The sequence below is a fragment of the Monodon monoceros genome, unplaced genomic scaffold (assembly GCF_005190385.1).
Source record: "Monodon monoceros isolate NGI ecotype Baffin Bay Population unplaced genomic scaffold, NGI_Narwhal_1 Super_Scaffold_22, whole genome shotgun sequence".
Taxonomy (NCBI): domain Eukaryota; kingdom Metazoa; phylum Chordata; class Mammalia; order Artiodactyla; family Monodontidae; genus Monodon; species Monodon monoceros.
The window spans coordinates 23,914,175-23,934,339 of NW_021703779.1; positions in this window are offsets into that span (position 1 = coordinate 23,914,175).

Below are 20,165 nucleotides of genomic sequence, written 5' to 3' on the forward strand. Positions count from 1 at the left end.
AATGACCCAAAGGAGAACAGAAGATGTCACATTTACATAATATTCTCTCAGGTACCACAGAAACCCTTTTAGGGACAATACATTGAACACAGACCCCCAATTTTTTCAAACCTAGAAAGCAATTGTAACAAGAACCCTGTGGTACAAAGGTCACCAGAAACTGAAGGTCATGAAGGCAAGGAGTGATTCTGAGTGAAACCAATCCATTGGGTAATACAACTTGCTCCAAATTATCCTCACCTGGTGGACAGACTTAACTTGGAACAGCAAGTTTTCCCCCCAAAGAGATGAGGAAAATGAAAGCAATGCCAATAATGGGCTAGTTTAGCAGATACAGAAGGTAGTCAGCACAGGGTGAGTGGTTCTGGACTAAATAATACAGGTTCTGGATGCTGTAAATTAAGTGTCATCCTGCAAAGGCACAGTAAATGGGGTCATTGGACTCTCATTGTGGAATGAGAGATCACCAATGACCCAAAGGAGAAGAGAAGAACTCTCATTTACATAATATTCTTTCCTGCACCAAAGAAAACCCTTCAGGAGCAATCCATTGAACACAGACCACCTCTCACCCACCAATTCTTTCAAACCTAGAAAGTAACTATAATAAGCATGCTGTGGTACAAATGCCACTGGAAACTGAAGGTCATGAAAGCATTGGGTGATTCTAAGTGAAACCAATATATTGCATAAAACATCTGGGTCCAAATAATCCTGATCTGGGAGAAACTTCCTTGGTACAATACGTTTCTCGCAGGAAAATGAAATCAGAGCCCACAATGGGCAAGACCAGCAGATACCGAAGGTAGCAACCACAGGGTGAGTGGTTCCAGTGCAACCACTGCCCAGCATTCAAACATCACCGAATTCACATTCCTTTTACATTGTATGGTTCTAGTATGTGTTCATATGTAGAATCACATTTTTTTTTTAAATGGCTGTTAAAGCCGTCAGTGTGGTGACCCACGAAATGTCATTCCAATAGAAAAGAACGCAAGGGAATCCACATCCTATAAATTGTATTCCTTCAAAGGGACATTAAATGGGGCAATAGAGGAGAGTTCAACAATGTCTCAAATTAGAACAGAACAACTCTCATTCACACAATATTCTTTACCAGAGAATCCCATTTAGGAGCAGTACATTGAACACAGACACTGGATTCTTTCAAACCTAGAAAGCAATGGCCGTCAGAATATGAAGGTAATGAAGGCAGGGAGTGACTCTGAGCTAAACCAGTACACTGGGTGCTAAAACTTGCTCCAAATTATCCTCCTCATGTGGGGAAAACCTGCCTTGGTACAACACATTTTCTCCCAAGTAGATGAGGAAAAGGAAATCAGTACCCACCATGGGTAAGTTCAGCAGATACCGAAGATAGTAAACAGGGGATGAGTGATTCTGGCAATAATACAGGTTCTGTACCCTGTAAATTAAGTGACATCCTGCAAAGGGACGTAAATAGGGTCATAGAAGAGAGTTCAACAATGACCCAAAAGAGAACAGAAGAAGTCTCATTTACGTAATATTCTTTCCTGCACCCCCAGAAAATGATTCATGAGCATTAGATTGAACAGAGACACCAGATACTTTCCAACCTAGACAGTGAATGCAACAAGCACCCTGTGGTGCAAAGCCACCAGAAACTAAAGTTCATGGAGGCAGGAGTGACTCTGAGTTAAACCAATCCACTGGGTACAACTTGCTCCAAATTATCCTACTTATCTGGGGGAAACTTGCCTTGGTACAACAAGTTTCCTCCCAGGGAGAAGAGGAAAATGAAATCAGTACCCACCACGGGTAAGTTCAGCAGACACCAAAGGTAGGAAACACAGGGTGGGTGATTCTGGCAATAATACAGGTTCTGAACCCTGTAAAATAAGTGACATGCTGCAAAGGGACGTAATTAGGATTATAAAAGAGAGTTCCCCAGTGACCCAAAGGAAAAGAGAAGAACTCTCATTTACATAATATTCTTTCTTGTACCAGAGAATCCCCTTTAGGACCAATACATTGAACACAGACCCCGGATTCTTTCAAACCTAGAGAGCAAATGTAACAAGCAGCCTGTGGTGCAAAGGCCACCAGAGACTGAAGGTCATGAAGGCAGGAGTGACTCTGAGTTAAACCAATCCACTGGGTACTACAACTTGCTCCAAAGTATCCTCCTCTTGTGGGGGAAAGTTGCCTTGTTACAACAAGTTTTCTCCCAAGGAGATGAGGAAAATGATATCAGTGCCCACAATGGGTAAGTTTAGCAGATACTGAAGGTGGTAAACACAGGGTGAGTGGTTCTGGGGCATCCATTGCCCAGCCTTCATACATCAGCAAATTCATATTCCTTTTACATTGTATGTTTTCTAGTATGTGTTCACTTGTTGAATCACATTTTTAAAAAATGACTGTTAGGAGCCCTGAGTGGGTGACCCAGTATGAGTTGTTTCAATGGAAAGAATGCAATTGAATTGAAGGCCTTCAAATAAGGGTCACCCAGCAAAGGGCAGAGAGTGGGGAAAAAGAGCGTAAGTCAGCCACCAAGTAAAGGTGAAGAGCAGGATTCTGATGTGCATAATATTCTTTCTCACTCCAGGCAAAAGCTTGAAGCAGGAAAACACTGAATATAGAGTCCCAATTATTCCACCCATTAAGGAATCCCAATGACTGTTCCGCGGTGCAATGACCTTCAGAAACTGAAGGTCATGAAGGCAGGGAGTGAGTCTGAGTCAAATTAATTTACTGCATTTTGCAACTTGCTCCATAGTATCCTTACCCAGGTGACATATACCTTGTCATCTGTTCATATCCTATAGCAAAAGTTAGAAAATTGTTCCAAAGGACTCTGAGTGGAATAAATTCTGGGCAAGAGATCATGGATATTAACAATCCACAACCTTCCAATCCTACCCTCCCACAAACATTGTCAACAATCCTGTGTCTTCAAGAGCATTTGTGCTCATAGCTTATAACATTTGCCAAATTTGCTACACTGGCCTTCTTAAGGGTCAGAATGGAAAATATACATCTTGGAAACCCATGACTGACATGGGAAGCCTGGAACCCTCATTGTTACCAAGTTGTGTGTCAGCCACTGGGGATATGTTCAGATCCAATAGTAACACTGGAAAATGGCAACATGAGTGGAAGCTGAATAATTCTCATAAGAATCATGCATGTTTTTGGGCCAGAACTCCTAATTTTCCATCATGCTCCTTGGCAAGCAATGAAATTTTAAATGAGTAGAGACGAAGCATTATAAAGGACATGAGTCACCTCCATGAATGTGTTAGCCTTTAGTAATGTGAACAACAAGTAAAGAACGAACACACTGAAGTTAAGGTGAAGACATTCTTGAATGGCCTGGGAGTGCAGTGAAAACAAGCTAAAACTGTCTGGCAGAAACCTATACTTATTATCCAAAGCGAAGTCTTCTATTACCACTCAAGCACTGCTACATGCTATGGAAGAATACATAAGAGGAAAATACTTAATAATTGAAAAGTAATTATAATATAATATGATAAGTGCTTCAAGTGAAGATGTGTGGAAGTTGTGAAAGTGTGAAGAATGAGAAAAATACTGTCATTGCATGTTTCTCAAATTTAGCCTGCATCCGAAACACCTGGGGGTCTTGTTAAAACAAACTTCCAGCTCTGATTCAGTAGTTTTGTCACGTGGCTTGAGAATTTGCATTTCTATCAGTTTCCCAGCTGCCTTTGTTGCTTGTCTGGAGATCACAATGTGAGAATCACTGACCTGCGCTAATGAGGGACACTTCTAACCAGATCAAAGTTGAGCTGGGTCTTCAAGAGCTTACAGATTTCCCATGCATGATTTTGGCAGAAGGATATTTGAGACAAAAATAAAAGACATACTCTCTATGCCAGGTAATAGGAAGTACGGGGAGTCAGGATCAGGAAAAACCTTGGAGAAACCTGCTTTGCCCACTGAAGGCTGAGTGTATGTTTACAAGAGAGACAAATGAGTAAGAACATTCCAGGATTAAGAAAAATATGATGTATACAGGACAGGGGAAGGGTAAGGGAGCTTGTTTCTTTCAAAGAATTTCTGGTACTGAGATCATTTATGAGGGCATGACAGAAGTGATGAGGGCCTGAATGAGAGAAGTTTGTGAGGTGAAAACAAGGTTGCTGTAATGAAGATGGAGAAAAAGGAATAAAGGTGTAATACATCTACAGGATAGAATCCCAAGGATTTCATGACCAGTCAGAGAGGACGAAAAAGCAAGGCACAGAGAGGAGTCTATACATTTTTTATGCGATGGTTGGTAAATGTCGGGTCTTGCCAGAGACAGCATAAGGAAATGTAAACTTTAAATGTGTATATGTGAGCTTGTGTGTACATGCTCACATACACGGAGTTTGGGTAAGAAAGTCTAATTTAGACAGGTTAAAAATCTCTATTGGTAATAGTGAAGTAGGTTATATATACCATCTCTATCAATGAGCTGACTTTAAAAAGCTTTAAAATACTATCAAAGAGGTAACAATACAATGAAGAGTTCCCAGGCTCGGTTTTATGAGTTGAGAGATACCCAAAGAAATAAGCATACTACATTGGGACATTTGTGTTCTGGTATAATTTACTCATCCTTAAGTGACCATCTGAGAAGTCATACTGCATTTCTGATGATCACAGGGAGATAAGGGTATAATGTGGGCCAAGGGTCTGCTGCTGAGCCTAGTTAACGGTTAATTTTTATTATTTTTCATAATCATTTATTCATTTACAAAATGACTAATTTGGGGGTTTTTAGAAACTAAGGGGGAAAGCCAATGGAGAAGAAATGGGTGGAGAGACAGAAGACAAGAAGAAGAATGCCTTCGATGAACATGTCTCAATGTGTGATATATTTCCAATACACTTTTGTTAGGGGTAAAAAATAATTTATAACATAGCTGCAGTGAGTAATTTTACCACTGACAATCATTCCTTAGCGAGGTGTTTGTCACCTTGGATTCCAGAGGTCTGTTAGACTTAGCCTAAAGTAGTGAATTCCAATATCAATATTTAAGCATTAAAAATCATAAAATTAAATTGTGATTTTATCCAAAAGTGTGCAAAGATTAGGTTTGTATCACTTTATATTGCAGATTGAACTAAACATACTTTAATACAGACACTTTATAAATATTTTATACCAGAAAGAAAAATATTATCAAAGAATTCTACTACACTAAATATTAGAGAAGTATAACTTTCAAAAAGTTAACTTGGGTGGCAGCGTGTGTTCTTATATAATTTTAACCCTCAAACTATTCAATGGTTGGCTTTGATTATCTCATCATTTTTTATTTTTAACATCTTTACTGGAGTATAATTGCTTTACAATGTTGTGTTAGTTTAACACAACTGTATAACAAAGTGAATCAGCTATACATAAACATATATCCCCATATCCCCTCCCTCTTGCGTCTCCCTCCCACCCGCCCTATCCCACCCCTCTAGGTGGTCACAAAACACCGAGCTGATCTCCCTGTGCTATGCAGCTGCTTCCCACTAGCTATCTATTTTACACTTGGTAGTGTATATGTGCCCATGCCACTCTCTCACTTTGTCCCAGCTTACCCCCCCCACCCCGGGTCCTCAAGTCCATTCCCTATGTCTGTGTCTAACGTGCTCCGGATACATAACAATGGCCCCACAGTCCAGTGAGTGCCATTGTTATGTATCTGGTGCACGTTAGACCTTCAAGCATCCTTGCTATTGCACTGTTGTTCTCTGTGCTTCCAGGGCATCGTTTTGCACCCTTTTTTCACTACTTGATATCACTTCCTACTCTATGGACACCACATGTTTACTTCTCCATCCCTCTCACTAAATTGTGAACTCAAGAGAAAAAGTTAAGCCTTATTTTTCCTTATAAAACAATACCTGGAAAAGAGTAGATGTTTTATAAATGAAATTTGAGGTAGATGGGAAATAAGGACATAGGAAACTGGATATGCTTAATAGACATTTTCACCCAACAGTGACAAAATATTTTAAATAATAAGGAACTGTAATATTTTTAATCTGCAGTAATACAATCTAGTTAGTATATACAATGACACAATTTTTATCCAATATATTGTTTAGTATTTACAGATTGTGATTTGGTTATTTCTTTTTCATTATCATTTTCTCACAGATGCCTCTAAAATTACTACTATATAATACACACGCACACATAACATGATATATATATATATATATATATATATGTTACTACATAATTTAATATATGTAATTTAATTATATATAATATATAATGATATATAATTATAGTTAAAATAATACATAATATAGTATATAATTTAATATGGTACCAGTATATAATATATATCTATGTATATAATACATCGTATATGTATGTATGTGTGCATATATACAGTTTTTTTTAACACATTGATCTAGAGAGGCCACCTTGATTTTTAATAGCTCTGAATTTTTTAAATAAGATTATAAAAGGAAACCTTTTCTGCTTCTCTTCATACAAGGTTTCCTTTCTTCAAACAAAGAGAAATGCTGACCTATTTCCCAAATAAAAGTCTGCATTGCTTTTAGGTTATAATCTGTCTCTTAGCCTGTTTGTCTCTCATCACAAAGCAGTCAGAGAGAACCAATCTACAGCTGACATAACAGCACAGCAGATAATCTTATTTGCATTTTTAATGATTGTCATTTTTTAAATGATTGTGTAGGCGAACATCACTTTGTAGAGAAAAACCATGTTCCATCATTCATATATAATGATTATGATAATGGTAATGAAGAAAAAGGAGAAGAAAGAGACAAGAAGACAGAGGAGGAGGAAAAGGCAAAGGAAGCAGAAAAGAGAAAAGAAGCTCTTACACAACTATCAAGATACTTTAGCCACAGTATCCCTACCAAAACTGCTGTTCACAAGAAAAAAATCCATCTGTAAATTACGTCTACAATAAAGGTGTAAAGAGAGAAACTTCTGGAGTTTAAAGTGTCTAGACTTAATTCTCAGCTCCACCACTTTCCATAGCCAAGTTGTGTACTTCTTAAACACCAGCAGCAGCAATAAAACATATAATAATATCTATATGTCAGTGTTTGTGAAATTAAGTGCAATAATTCAAGTTTTTTGCACAGCACACAAGATACAGTAAGCACTCAAAAATTAGTACCTATTTTTATTATTGGTTCCATTCCCCTTTAAATAATACCTTTTTCTTTTAGGTGTTACTCTCAATATTTACAATTCTTAGGCATTTTGATTCTATCACTTCATTTGGATATCCATTTAAGCAAAGCTAAAACAGTGAATATTTCTTTAAGCCTGTACTATGTGGACTTTGATAACATAATTATTTCTTGATGAAAATAAGTGCCCTTTGATACTGAGAGTAGGTCATGTTTATTTCCTAAGGAAACAAAATATGATATTCTTTCAATAACCCTGCTTTCTGTGACTGACACTATTTTCATTGTATTACTTGTATAAATGGTAGAATCTGGCACCAATAATCAAATGGCAGGTGACCGTAACACCACCCTTTTATAAATCTAAGGCCAATGCAGAAAATGGTATCACATAAAGAGTACACTGCCTAACCTGCTTGCAAAAGTGAATAATCAAGAGATGTAACGCAAGGCGATATTAGCACCAATTCTACTGTTATTGCATTATGTGAAGTAAATTAATCCCAAAACACCATTGTGGCTTCTCTGTTGTATGGAAATGTAACCATTTTATTTAACAACCAGAACTCCATCTGTGACCAAAAAAAAGAAAAAAATTGTATTCCCTGGGCCTTCCACTGCCCATTTAAATTTGTTCACTCTATACTCTGAACCCTAGACATAAAATCCTAAGTATGTTCCACCACTTTTCATTCACTCAGAGAATAAATATCCTCTGGCCACTTTAGTGTCAAAAAGAAAGACTCATTTTAGTAACTATAATATCCAGGCCCTTAATAACAGTAAAAACTCAAGAATTTATTTAAACTTGTACCTTCTCTGTCTAGCCTGTGACTCAGCAGCCCCACTCTTAGGTATGTATCTTAAAAAAATGAGTCCGTATATTCACCAGGACATGTGTACCAGAATGCACACAGAAACTTTACCCAAAGTAGCCCCAAAGAGGATACAATTCAAATGGCAGGCAACAATATAATGGATAAATATTCGTATGATGGAATATTTATGCAATAAAATGTTAGGCACAGAAAGCAAAACATGAACTGATCCTACAAATAACTACACAGATATTACACTTAGCAAAACAAGCTGAACACAAAAGAGTACATAGTGTAAAAGTCCAGTGGAATGAAGCTATTTTTAAAATATATTTTATTAGTACTATATATCTGACATATACATGAAATACGAAGACTATTAATGAAGCGAACAAATGTACATCCACCTGAAAGAGAACATTACCTTCAGGATCTGTCCAAAGATGGGTAGCGATATCTGTTACCTGTTCAAATCCCTTCTGGAATTTCAGATAGTGCATATCTATAATATTTAAACTTTTTATTGAGTTAATTTTAAGTGTAACTGCCATTCTAACTTTGTATGTGAAGTCAAGTTCAGAATAAAGTTGTTACTATATGAAAGTTTTCTATACAAATAGGCAAACAAAAAAACACAATGCTTTTAGAATCTCATACAGACCCTTCTCCAATTATATCACCCTGCTTCCTCCGAGGAGAAGAAACACACACACAAACACACACACACACACACACACACACACACACACACACACATCAAAAATTAGGTGATGACAATTCTCTTGCTTTTCTAGGTTGTATTTACTGTATTTATATGTTGTATTCTATTTATATGTTGTATTCTAACAGGAGCTGTTAGAATACCATGTGGAGAAAGATTTGAAAGCATCCTTCAAAGCATCCTTCAAAGCATGATAATGGAAAACAGGGCAAAAATACCAACTAACCAGATCAATGTAGTTAGCCAAAGAGAACATAGCTGTATAAGCACCACCCAGGTGGGGAATGAAACACTGTTAGACTCCCAGAAGCATACGGAAGACGTATTCATTTTATCACCTCACATCACTATACCCTCCCTTTTTAATCATAGTTTACCACTGCCCTGATTCCTAATACTTTTACACTGGCCTATAACTATTTCTTCTTTACCTACCATGCCAGGTAGAAATAAATGACCTGCTTGTAAAAGTGTTAATGACATTGATGGTAACTCCTTGTAATATGCTAAAAGCTATTACAGTTTTACCAGAGCATACCTTGTCTGTCTAGATTACTGTGAATAAACCTGGAGGCACAGATCTCAGGAATGGATGTATGAGGATTAAATATATATAATTTAAAGTGGCTGGAAATTAACATAAGGGCATATGGCAAATGGAAAAAATTATTCAAAGTAATTCACTAAACCTTGGTAAGAACATCAGGAGTCTGTGACATATGAGCTAGGATCAGCTTTCATACACCTTCCCCCCAGCTCTGAGTTACAGAATCTCTACTGCATGACGGTGTAGCCAATAATCTCCTCCCAGCAACCAGTTTAGGGCTCCAGTTTCACCACAGGAGGTCAGGCTGCCTGTGTCTCTCATTCACCACCTTCCCTACAAGTTCCTTGTTGCAGAAACTCTATTCCAGGCAAGCATAGTCAAGGTGACTGGGGTGCATTTCCCTCACCCAGCTCCCACTCATACGGCAAGGATCCTTCTGCCTCAGGTGTAACAGGCTGCTGATACTGGGCCTGGATAATTTCCTTCTCTCTGACTGGCTTATTGGGCAGAGGAGAGGCAAACCAAGAAGACCTGGGACTACCATCCTTCCCTGCTAGTGCCCACTTAAAGAGCAGAGGTATCACTCTGGGAGAAGTAGGTCTCTGTCTCCTACTCTAGCTAAGATGCAGTTGTGCTAAGGTTTTGCCTAGGGGAAGAGGCAAACTGTAAGGACTGCTGTTCTCAGCAGCTCTACCTGAGGGTACTGACTTTATTTGGAATGGAACATAGAAAGTTCATGCCTAAGGACTTCAAAAACAATGGAGATATTGGTGGTGAGCTATTAAGGAGGGGCTGGTAGCTCCATCAAAGCAGCAGCAATAGGTAGTAGCAGCAAGGGAGATGGTAGAGCAGGCAGAAATATAACAATGAGAACCAGAGAAAGAGACAGCTAAGAAGAGCCCTTTGGAGATCACACTCATCCCTGGGGGTCCAGAAGGCTGTCTGCATGTGCTAGACTGCAACCACTCAGGAGCTGTTAGAATACCACGTGGAGAAAGATTTGAAAGCATTTCCAAATGACAAACAGATCCATCAGCAAAGAGAAGATCTTTAATGCCTCAAGGTTCTTAAGGATAACCTCTGACCAATCACTGGCTGAACAATAAGCTATTCTGACACAGGACTGCTACTAGGAAGCCAGGCTAAAAATAAAATCACACTCAGTCTATCCTTTCCAATGCTGAAAGAAAAGATAAAACTTTGAACCCATAACTATGAAAGTGGTCTCCAAGCCAAAAAGAGATTCAGTGGTAAAAAGTAAACATCTTCTGCTTCAGGGCCTTAAGTACAGCCTTTGACCAATAAGTGTGTTATGCTGACCAAAGAAGGACCCCTAGGAAGTCAGGCTAAAAGATGAAAACATGGAGAAAATCTGAGCAAGAATTTTGGGAGCTCCACACTGCAATAGAAACAGACTGCAAAGAATTACATAAGTCAAGTCACTGAACAGACAACAGTAACAAGCCTGTTGGGAATCAGTATCCAGATTTGCTACATTTTCTAATATGTCCAGCTTTAAAGAAAAAACAAGGGGCTATGAAACATGCAAAGAAGTAGGAAAGTGTGACACATACACAGGACCAAAGCCAAACAATAGAGACCGCATTTGGAGGTACCCAGATGTTGGCCTATCAGACAAAGACTGCAAAATAGTTATTCTAAATATGTTCAAAGAACTAAAGGAAACCATGTTTAAAGAATTAAAGGAATATATGATAATAACGAGTCATCAAATATAGAATATCAAATAAAAACAAATGCAGACGTAGAAAGGGAGAGACTTTAACTAGAAAGACTACTGTAATAGGGAGAATGCTCCAATCTCAAAAATATGTAGATGTCTCAAAATCAAACAGAAAAAGGAGGAGGCAAGCAGAGATAAGCAGAAACTTTGAAGGGAAGTATGACAAGCAAGGAGAAATGACCAGTGAGATTTGACAAGAAAACGGTCATGCTGTGGTCAGGATAAGCTGATAAAGGGGAATGTTCCACTTTTTTTCTTTTGGTGCTTGCTCAGGCTTGGGGGCAAGTAGAGTTCAGGGCCTGTTAAAAAAGAGAAGTCTGACTGACGTATTGTGAAGACAAAGGAGAGGGTAAGAAACAGACAATTATGAACACTTGGTCAAAAATATCAATAAAGACCTAGAAATTGTTTTTTAAAAAGAAGCAAATTGAAATTCTGGGGTAGAAAACTATGGTAAACAAAATGAAAAATTCACCAGGGAGACTCAAAAGTAGATTTGAGATGACAGAAGAATGTATCAGCAAATTTAAAAAATAAATCAACAGAAGTTATATAATCTGAAGAACACAGAGAAAAAATAATGAAGAAACATAAACAGAGCCTCAGAGACATGTGGGACACCATCAAGAGTGCTAACGTACACATAATAGGAGTGCCAGAAGGAGAAGCAAGAGAGAATGGGACAGAATTTGAAGGAATAATAGCTGAAAACTCCCCAGATTTGATGAAAAACACTAATCTATACATTGAAGAAACTCAACAAACTCCAAAGAGCATAAATGTAAGAAGCACCTCAAGAGATATCATAGTCAAAACACTGAAAGCAAAAGATAAAGACAAAATATTGAAAGCAAGAAAAGTGAATCATCATACAAGCAGACATCTATAAGACCAACAGCTGATATTTCATCAGAAACACTGCCATAATGCTGTGGGATGACATACTCAAAGGGCTAACAACAACAACAAAACTCTCTCTGTCCTGTTCCAGATAAAGATTCTTATATCCAGCAAAGCTATCTTTCAGAATGAATACATTCCCAGATAAACAAAAGCTAAAAGAATTTGTGTTATAAATCTTGCAATATAAGAAACACTAGGGACTTCCCTGGTGGTCCAGTGGTAAAGAATTTGCCTTACGATGCAGGGTACGTGGGTTCGATCCCTGGTCAGGGAACTAAGATCCCACATGCCATGGGGCAACTAAGCCCACGCGCCAAAACTACTGAGCTCGCACACCTCAACTAGAGAGCCCACGTGCCGCAAACTATAGAGCCCATGCGTTCTGGAACCCACGTGCCACAACTACAGAGCCCAGGCACCCTGGAGCCCGTGCGCCACAACTAGAGAGAAGCCCACACGCCACAATGAAAGATCCCGCATGCCTCAGTGAAGATCCCGCGTGCCACAACTGAGACCCGATGCAGCCAAAAATAAAATAAATGAATCTTAAAAAAAAAAAAGAAACTCTAAAAGTTCTTAAGCATGAAAGAAGTGACACCAGACTTATAAAATCCATATGGAAAAAAACAACGACCTCCAGTTAAAGCAATTATGTAGATAATGATAAAACAAAATATAAATATATACTGATGTTCCCTTCTTATCATAACTGATTCAAAAGACAACTGTACAATACAATAACTATAAAATTGTATTTTAGTCATATAACATACAAATGTAATATATTGAAAATAAGAACACAAAGAAGAGGGTTGTGAATGAAGTTATATTCGAGTAAGGGAATGAAATCAGATGGTAACACAAATACACAGGAAATAGGACATAAGAAGTTAGTATAAAATAAAATAAACTCTATATATGTATTTGTGCTTTCCTTTCCACTAGATTCCTCAATAGATATAAACTTATATAAAGGAATAATTATAACAATGTATTTCTTGATGTGTAACATTTTAGTATATAGACATAATATCTAAAAAACAGCACAATAAAGGTGAGTGAGAATGGAGCTTTACAGCAGTAAAGGTTCTATATCATACCACCAACCTAGGATTCTGTACCCTGTGCAATTATCCTTCAAAAGGGAAGAAGAAATAGAAGCTTCTCAGGCAAACAATAAATGAGAGAGTTTGTTGCCAGAAGACCTGCCTTGCAAGAAACATTAAAATAAGTTCCCTAGAGAGAAGGAAAATGAAATAGGTCAGAGACTCATATCTTCATAAAGAAAGGAAGAACATTGGAAAAGAATAAGTAAAATAAAAACTTCTATTCTGTCTTATTCTACATCAATATAACAGATAACAGCTTGTTCAAAACAATAATAGCAACAATGTATTCAATGTATATATATATATATATATATTTATGGATATGTTAATGTATGCTTATGTATAAGTGAAATGAATTGAAAGCAATGATACAAGGGACGGGAGGAAGGAATTTGGAATATTGTGTTGTCATAAGGTACTTACACTACCCATGAAGCAGTATAGTATTATTTGAAAGTGGACTTGGATTATATGTAAATGTACGTTGCAAACTCTAGGGTAACCACTAAAAAAATAAAAAGGAAGTATAATTAATATGCTAAGAAAAGAGAGAAAATGGAACATATATAATGCTCAATTAAAACCACATTTAGGGCGACTACCCTGGCAGTCCGGTGGTTAAGACTTTGCCTTCGCCTGCAGGGGGTGTGGGTTTGATCCCTGGTCAAGGAGCTAAGATCCCACGTGCCTCGCGGCCAAAAAACCGAAACATAAAACAGAAACAATATTTTAACAAATTCAGTAAAGATTTTAAAAAATGGTCCACATCAAAACAAAAAAGTCTTAAAAACACACACACACACTCACACTTAGAGAATTCCCTGGCGTTCCAGTGGCCCGAGTTCAATCCCTGGTTGGGGAACTAAAGTCCCACAGGCCGCGTGGCATGGCCTAAATAAATAAATAAATAACAAAACCACACTTATATGTGGAATATAAAAAAAGTCAAACTCATAGAAGCAGAGAGTAGAATGATGTTTGCCAGTGGCTAGGTGGGTGGCAAATATGGGCAGATGTTGGTTAAAGGGTACGTAGTTTCTGGATTTCTCTGGTGGTGCAGTGGTTAAGAATCTGCCTGCCAATGCAGGAGACATGGGTTTGAGCCCTGGTCTGGGAAGCTCCCACATGCCGCGGAGCGGCTAGGCATGTGAGCCATGGCCGCTGAGCCTGCGCGTCCAGAGCCTGTGCTCCGCAAAGGAATGGACGCTAACGCTAACACTAATCAACACAAAATGGGAACAGTTACATTAATTTCACACAGCAGACTTCAGATCAAGGAAAATTATCAGGGATGATGAGGGGAATGACATAATAATAAAGGGGTTAATAATCCAATACGACATCAATTCTTAATGAGTATGCACCTAACAACAGAGTATCAAAATACATGAGGAAAAAGCTGCTATAACTGCAAGGAGGAATAAATGAATACACTATTATAGTTGGAGACTTTAACACCCCTCTATCAAAAATGGACAGATCCAGGAGGCAGAAAATCAGTAAGGACATAGTTGAACTCAATAGTACCATCATTCAACTGGATATAATTGATATCATAGACTACCTCCAGTAACATCAGAAAACACATCTTTTCAAGCTCACATAGAACATTCACCAAGATAGACCACATTCTGAGTCATAAAACACATGTTAACAAATTTAAAAGAATAGAAATCGTACAGTATCTGCTCTTAGACTACAATGGAACTCAACTATAAATCAATAAGAGAAAGATAGCTGGAACTCATGCTGAGTGTGTTATTTGACCATAATGTAATCTAACTAGCAATCAGTAACATAAAAACAGGGAAATCTCTATACACTTGGAAATTAAACAATATATTTCTAAATACTCTATGGTCTATGAGGAAGCCTGAAGGTAAACTGCAAAAATACAAAGACTGAATGAAAATGAAAATACAACATATCAGAGAGAATGTGTGGGACATAGCAATACTAGTGCCGAAAGGGAACTTTTTAGTAAGAAGTGCTTACATTAAAAAAGAAATGCCCCAGGGCTTCCCTGGTGGCGCAGTGGTTGAGAGTTCACCTTCCGATGCAGGGGACACGGGTTCGTGCCCCGGTCCGCGCCCTGGTCCGCGAAGATCCCACATGCCGCGGAGCGGCTGGGTCCGTGAGCCATGGCCGCTGAGCCTGCACGTCCGGAGCCTGTGCTCCGCAGCGGAAGAGGCCACAGCAGTGAGAGGCCCGCGTACCAGAAAAAAAAAAAAAAAAGAAATGCCGCAGATCAATTATGTAAGTTAACACTGCTAAAACGTAGAAAAAGAAGAGCAAAGTAATCCCAAAGCACACAGAAGGGAAAAACAAAAGAAGAGGAAACAATGAAATTGCAAATATAGAAAACAACATATAAACCAATGATAAAAAGTTGTTTCTTCAAAAAAAATCAATAAAATTGGTCAACCTATATAGCAAGACTGACAAAGACAAAAAAGAGAAGACACAAATCACCACTATCAGGAATGAAAGAGAGGCTATCACTATAAACATTATAGGCATTGAAAGTTAACAAGGGAATACTACAACTTTATACAAATAAATTTGACAATTTAGAAGAAATGGATCAATTCCTGAAAACCACAAACACCATAACTCGATCAAGATAAAACAGACAATCTGAAGAGAAAGGAATGTTTCCCAACTCATTTTATACAGCCAATATTATCCTGATACTATACTAGACAAATACAGTGAAATAAAACTGCAGACCAATTCTTTCACATGAATGTAGATGCGGAAATCCTCAATAAATTAGTAAATTTAACGATGTATGAAATTAATTATGCATCATGACAAAATGGGATTCATTCCAGGTATGCAAAACTAGTTCAACATTTAAAAATCAATCAATGTAAACAACCATATCATCAGGATAAAAGAAGAAAAAAACATGATCATAACAACCAACATGGAAAAAGCATTTGAAAACATCCAACAGCCATTCAAGACTAAAAAAGAAATCCTCAGCAAGTTATCAATAGAGGCTATCTAGTACCATTTGGTAAAGAGCATCTTAAAAAAACTACAGCTGACATCACATTTAATAGTGAAAGACTGAATACTTTCACTCTCATATCAGAAACAAGGCAAGGTAGTCTGCTCCCACCACTCGATTAAGTATAGTGCTAGAAAGTCTTGCCACTAAAACACGTTAAGAAAAATAAATAATACACATATGTATTGGAAAGAAGAATTAAAATTCTGCCAATTTGCAGAAGACATCATTGTCTGTATTGAAAATTCCAAGCAATCTACTAAAAATCCTTCTAGAACACAATTACTTCAGCAAGGTTGCAGGATACAAGATCAAACATAAAAACAATCATATTTCTATATACTAAATATGAATCTGTGTAAACCAATATAAAATTTCCCAATTTTTTAGAAATATGTTAATTACAGGTCCAAGATCAATAGAACCAAAGCAGGTTAAATTAAAATAGATATTCATATGGGTACATCATACTTAAACTAAGAGCCAAAGAATAAAAAACAAAAGTGCCAGAGAAATAAAGATGAATTGCCTACCTGGGAATGATGATTAAAATAATGCCTGCCTTCTCAAGAGTATCCTTGGAGATCCAGAGAAAATAGGGGCAGCATTTTTCCAACGCTGAAAGAAAAATACAGCTGTCAATCCATAATTCTATATCTGTCAAAATTATCCTTCCAAACTGAGAATGAAATAAGACACATTCACACAATCAAATCTGAGACCATTTGTTGCTGGACAACCTGTAATACAAGTAATACTAAAGCAGGGCTTCAGGCTGAAGGGAAAGGACACATCATGGAAATTAAAAACTACAAGGAGTGAAGAGTACTGGAGAGGGAAAATACGTGGATAAATACGACAACTTTATTTTTGAAATACATCTCTATGAAGCAAAAGTGGTAAACAGTATTGTATATGTAAAATATATGACAAGAATATATTTGTCATACAGGAAATGTGACAAAGGAAAGGAAAAGGATTAAAGGGAATAAAGTATTGTGAGGATACATACATGTAGAGTGGTACTATCATAACTCTGAATAGACCAGGATAAGGTAAAATATACACACTACTATATATAAAATAGATAATCAACAAGAACCTACTGTATAGCACAGGGAATTCTACTCAATACTCTGTAATAACCTATATGGGAAAAGAATCTGAAAAATAATAGACATATGTATATGTATAACTAAATCACTTTCCTGTACACCTGAAACTAACACAACATTGTAAATCAAATATACTCCAATATAAAAAATAAACTGAAAAAGAAAAGAAAAAAAGAACAAGGCAAGTATCTCACCACTTTTACTTAACATGGTGCTGGAAGTTCTAGCCAGGACAATAAGGGAAGAAAAGGAGATAAAAAGCATACACGTGAAAGAAAGATATAAAATTGTCCCTATTTACAGATGACGTGACATCGATAGAGAAAATCCAAAAAAATCTGCCTCCAAGAAATAATAAGTGAGTTCAGCAAGTTTCAGGATACAAAATAAACTCACAAAATTCAATTTTATCTCCCTATATTAGAAATGAACATATAGAGACTAAAATTAAAAACACAATAACATTTTTAATTGCTGAAAAAATAAAATGCTTAGGCACAAATCAGACAAAAGATATACAGACCTTGTATGCTAAAACTACAAAGGACTGATTAAAGAAATCTAAGGTGTAAAAAAATGGAGAGAACGTACCATACCACAATCGTTCATGGATTGCAAGACAACATAGTAAAATAAACATTTCAATTCTCCCCAAATTGATACACTGGCTTAATCCTAATCCTAACAAAATGATAACAGTTTTTTAAAAAGATACAGACAAGACTGTTTTAATATTTATATGTTAAGACAAAGGAAGTAGGATAAAAACTACTTTTAACAAAAAGAATAAACTTGGAGGAACTACTGTACCCAATTTCAAGGCATGTTATCTAGCCACAGTAATCACTACAGTATGATACTGATCAGGAGATACACACATAGCCCAATGGGACAGAAAAAGAACCCAAAATAGCCCCACACCAGTATGGCCAAGTGATTTTTGATAAAGCTGGAAAAGCAATTTAATGGAGGAAAGGATAAACTTTTCAACAAATGGTGCTGGAGCAACTGGATATCCACAGGCAAAAATATGAGCCTCTATCTAAACCTCACAGCCTACACAAAAATGAACTCATAATGGATCATAAATTTAAATGTAAAAAATTTTTTTCAAAATAGCCAGATTAAATCTTTGGGTCTATGGCTAGGGAACAAGTCCTTAGAGTTGACACCAAAAACGTGACCCATAAATGGAAAGTCTGATCTTTTGGACTCCATAATATTTAAAGATTTTGCTATTTAGAAACTTTTGGGACTTCCCTGGTGGCTCAGTGGTTAAGGATCCTCCTGCCAATGCAGGAGACACAAGTTCGATCCCTGGTCCAGGAAGATCCCACATGCCGCGGAGCAACTAAGCCCATGCACCACAACTACTGAGCCTGCGCTCTAGAGCCCGCAAGCCACAACTACTGAGCCCGCATGCTGCAACTACTGAAGTCCATGCACCTAGGGCCCATGCTCCGCAACAAAAGAAGCCACAGCAATAAGAAGCCTGCACACCGCAACAAAGAGTAGCCCCCGCTCGCCGCACCTAGAGAAGCCTGCGTGCAGCAATGAAGACCCAATGCAGCCAAAAATAAAATATAATAAATTAAAAAATTTAAAAAAAAGAATCTCAACCTTTAAAAAAAAATTAAAAATAAATACATAAATAAAAACTTTCACCCTCAGTTAAGAGTATGAACAGACAAGCTACAGATTTGGATAAAATACGTTTGAGCCATATACCCAATAGAGAACTAGTATCTAGAATATGTAAAGAACTGTTAAAACTCAACAATATAAAATAAACAATCCAATTTGAAAATGAGTGAAAGATATGAACAAAAAGTTCACCAAAGAGCACATGTGCAGATGGTAAAAAAGCACATGAAAAGATGTTTAACATCACAGCCATCAGATAAATGCAAATTAAAACCACAGTGAGATACCATTACACATAGCAGAATGACTAAAATAAAAAATAGAGAAACAAATTCTCGCAAAATAGAGGCAAACTGTATCACTTATACATTGTTTGTGGGAATATAAAATGTTGCAGCCATTCTGGAAAACAGGCAGGTTCTTAAAAAACTAAACTTGGAAATATATGATACAGCAATTGCACTCTTGGATATTAATTCCAGAGAAATGAAGATTATGTTCACATGGAAACACGTACACAAAAATTTATGGTAAATTTTTCAATATTAGCCCCAAACTGGAAACAACCAGATAATCTTCAAAGAGTACATGGCTGAACAAAATGTGGTACATCTATACTAAGAACTACTACACAAAAAGAAAAAGGAATGAACTACCAATACATGCAATAACTTTGATGAAACTCTATAGAATTATTCATTATGAAGTAAGCCAGTCTTAAAGGTCACATACAGTATGACTGCATTTATATAACAATCTTGAAATGAAAAGTTTTAGAAATGAAAAACAGATTAAAGTTGCCAGAATTCATGATTGGAAGGGGATAGTGGGGGTGGGTGTGCCTATAAGTGCAACACGAGGGATCTTTGGGGTGAATGAAATGTATCTATATCTTGACCATATCAGTGTGAATATCCCAATTGAGATATTTTACTCTATTTCTGCGAGATGTTAAAATTGGCTAGAAATGGGTAAAAGGTATACAGGGTATCTCTGTGTGACTTCTTACATGTGCAAGTGAATGCACAATTACGCCAAAATAGAAAGTTTAATTAAAATTGTTTATATTCTTAATATACAGATTGGATACGAGGCAAAATATATACAAATTAAAATACATTTCAAAAGTAGTATTTTTGAAGATACCTTCCTCTAGTAATGGCAGACTAAGACATTTCAGGTCAAACATTTGCTGAGAAAAACTGAAAGATGGGAAAATATAAGACATCTGTTTGAAGAAATCATAAATGCAAACAATCAAGCACTGAAAAGACTAGATCTCAGGAAAAAGACTAGCAAAGGGAGTGAGAACCAAATTTATTAGAGTACCCCTTTCCCTTACAAGATATCCCTCCTCAAATGAGGAGACTGAAAACCC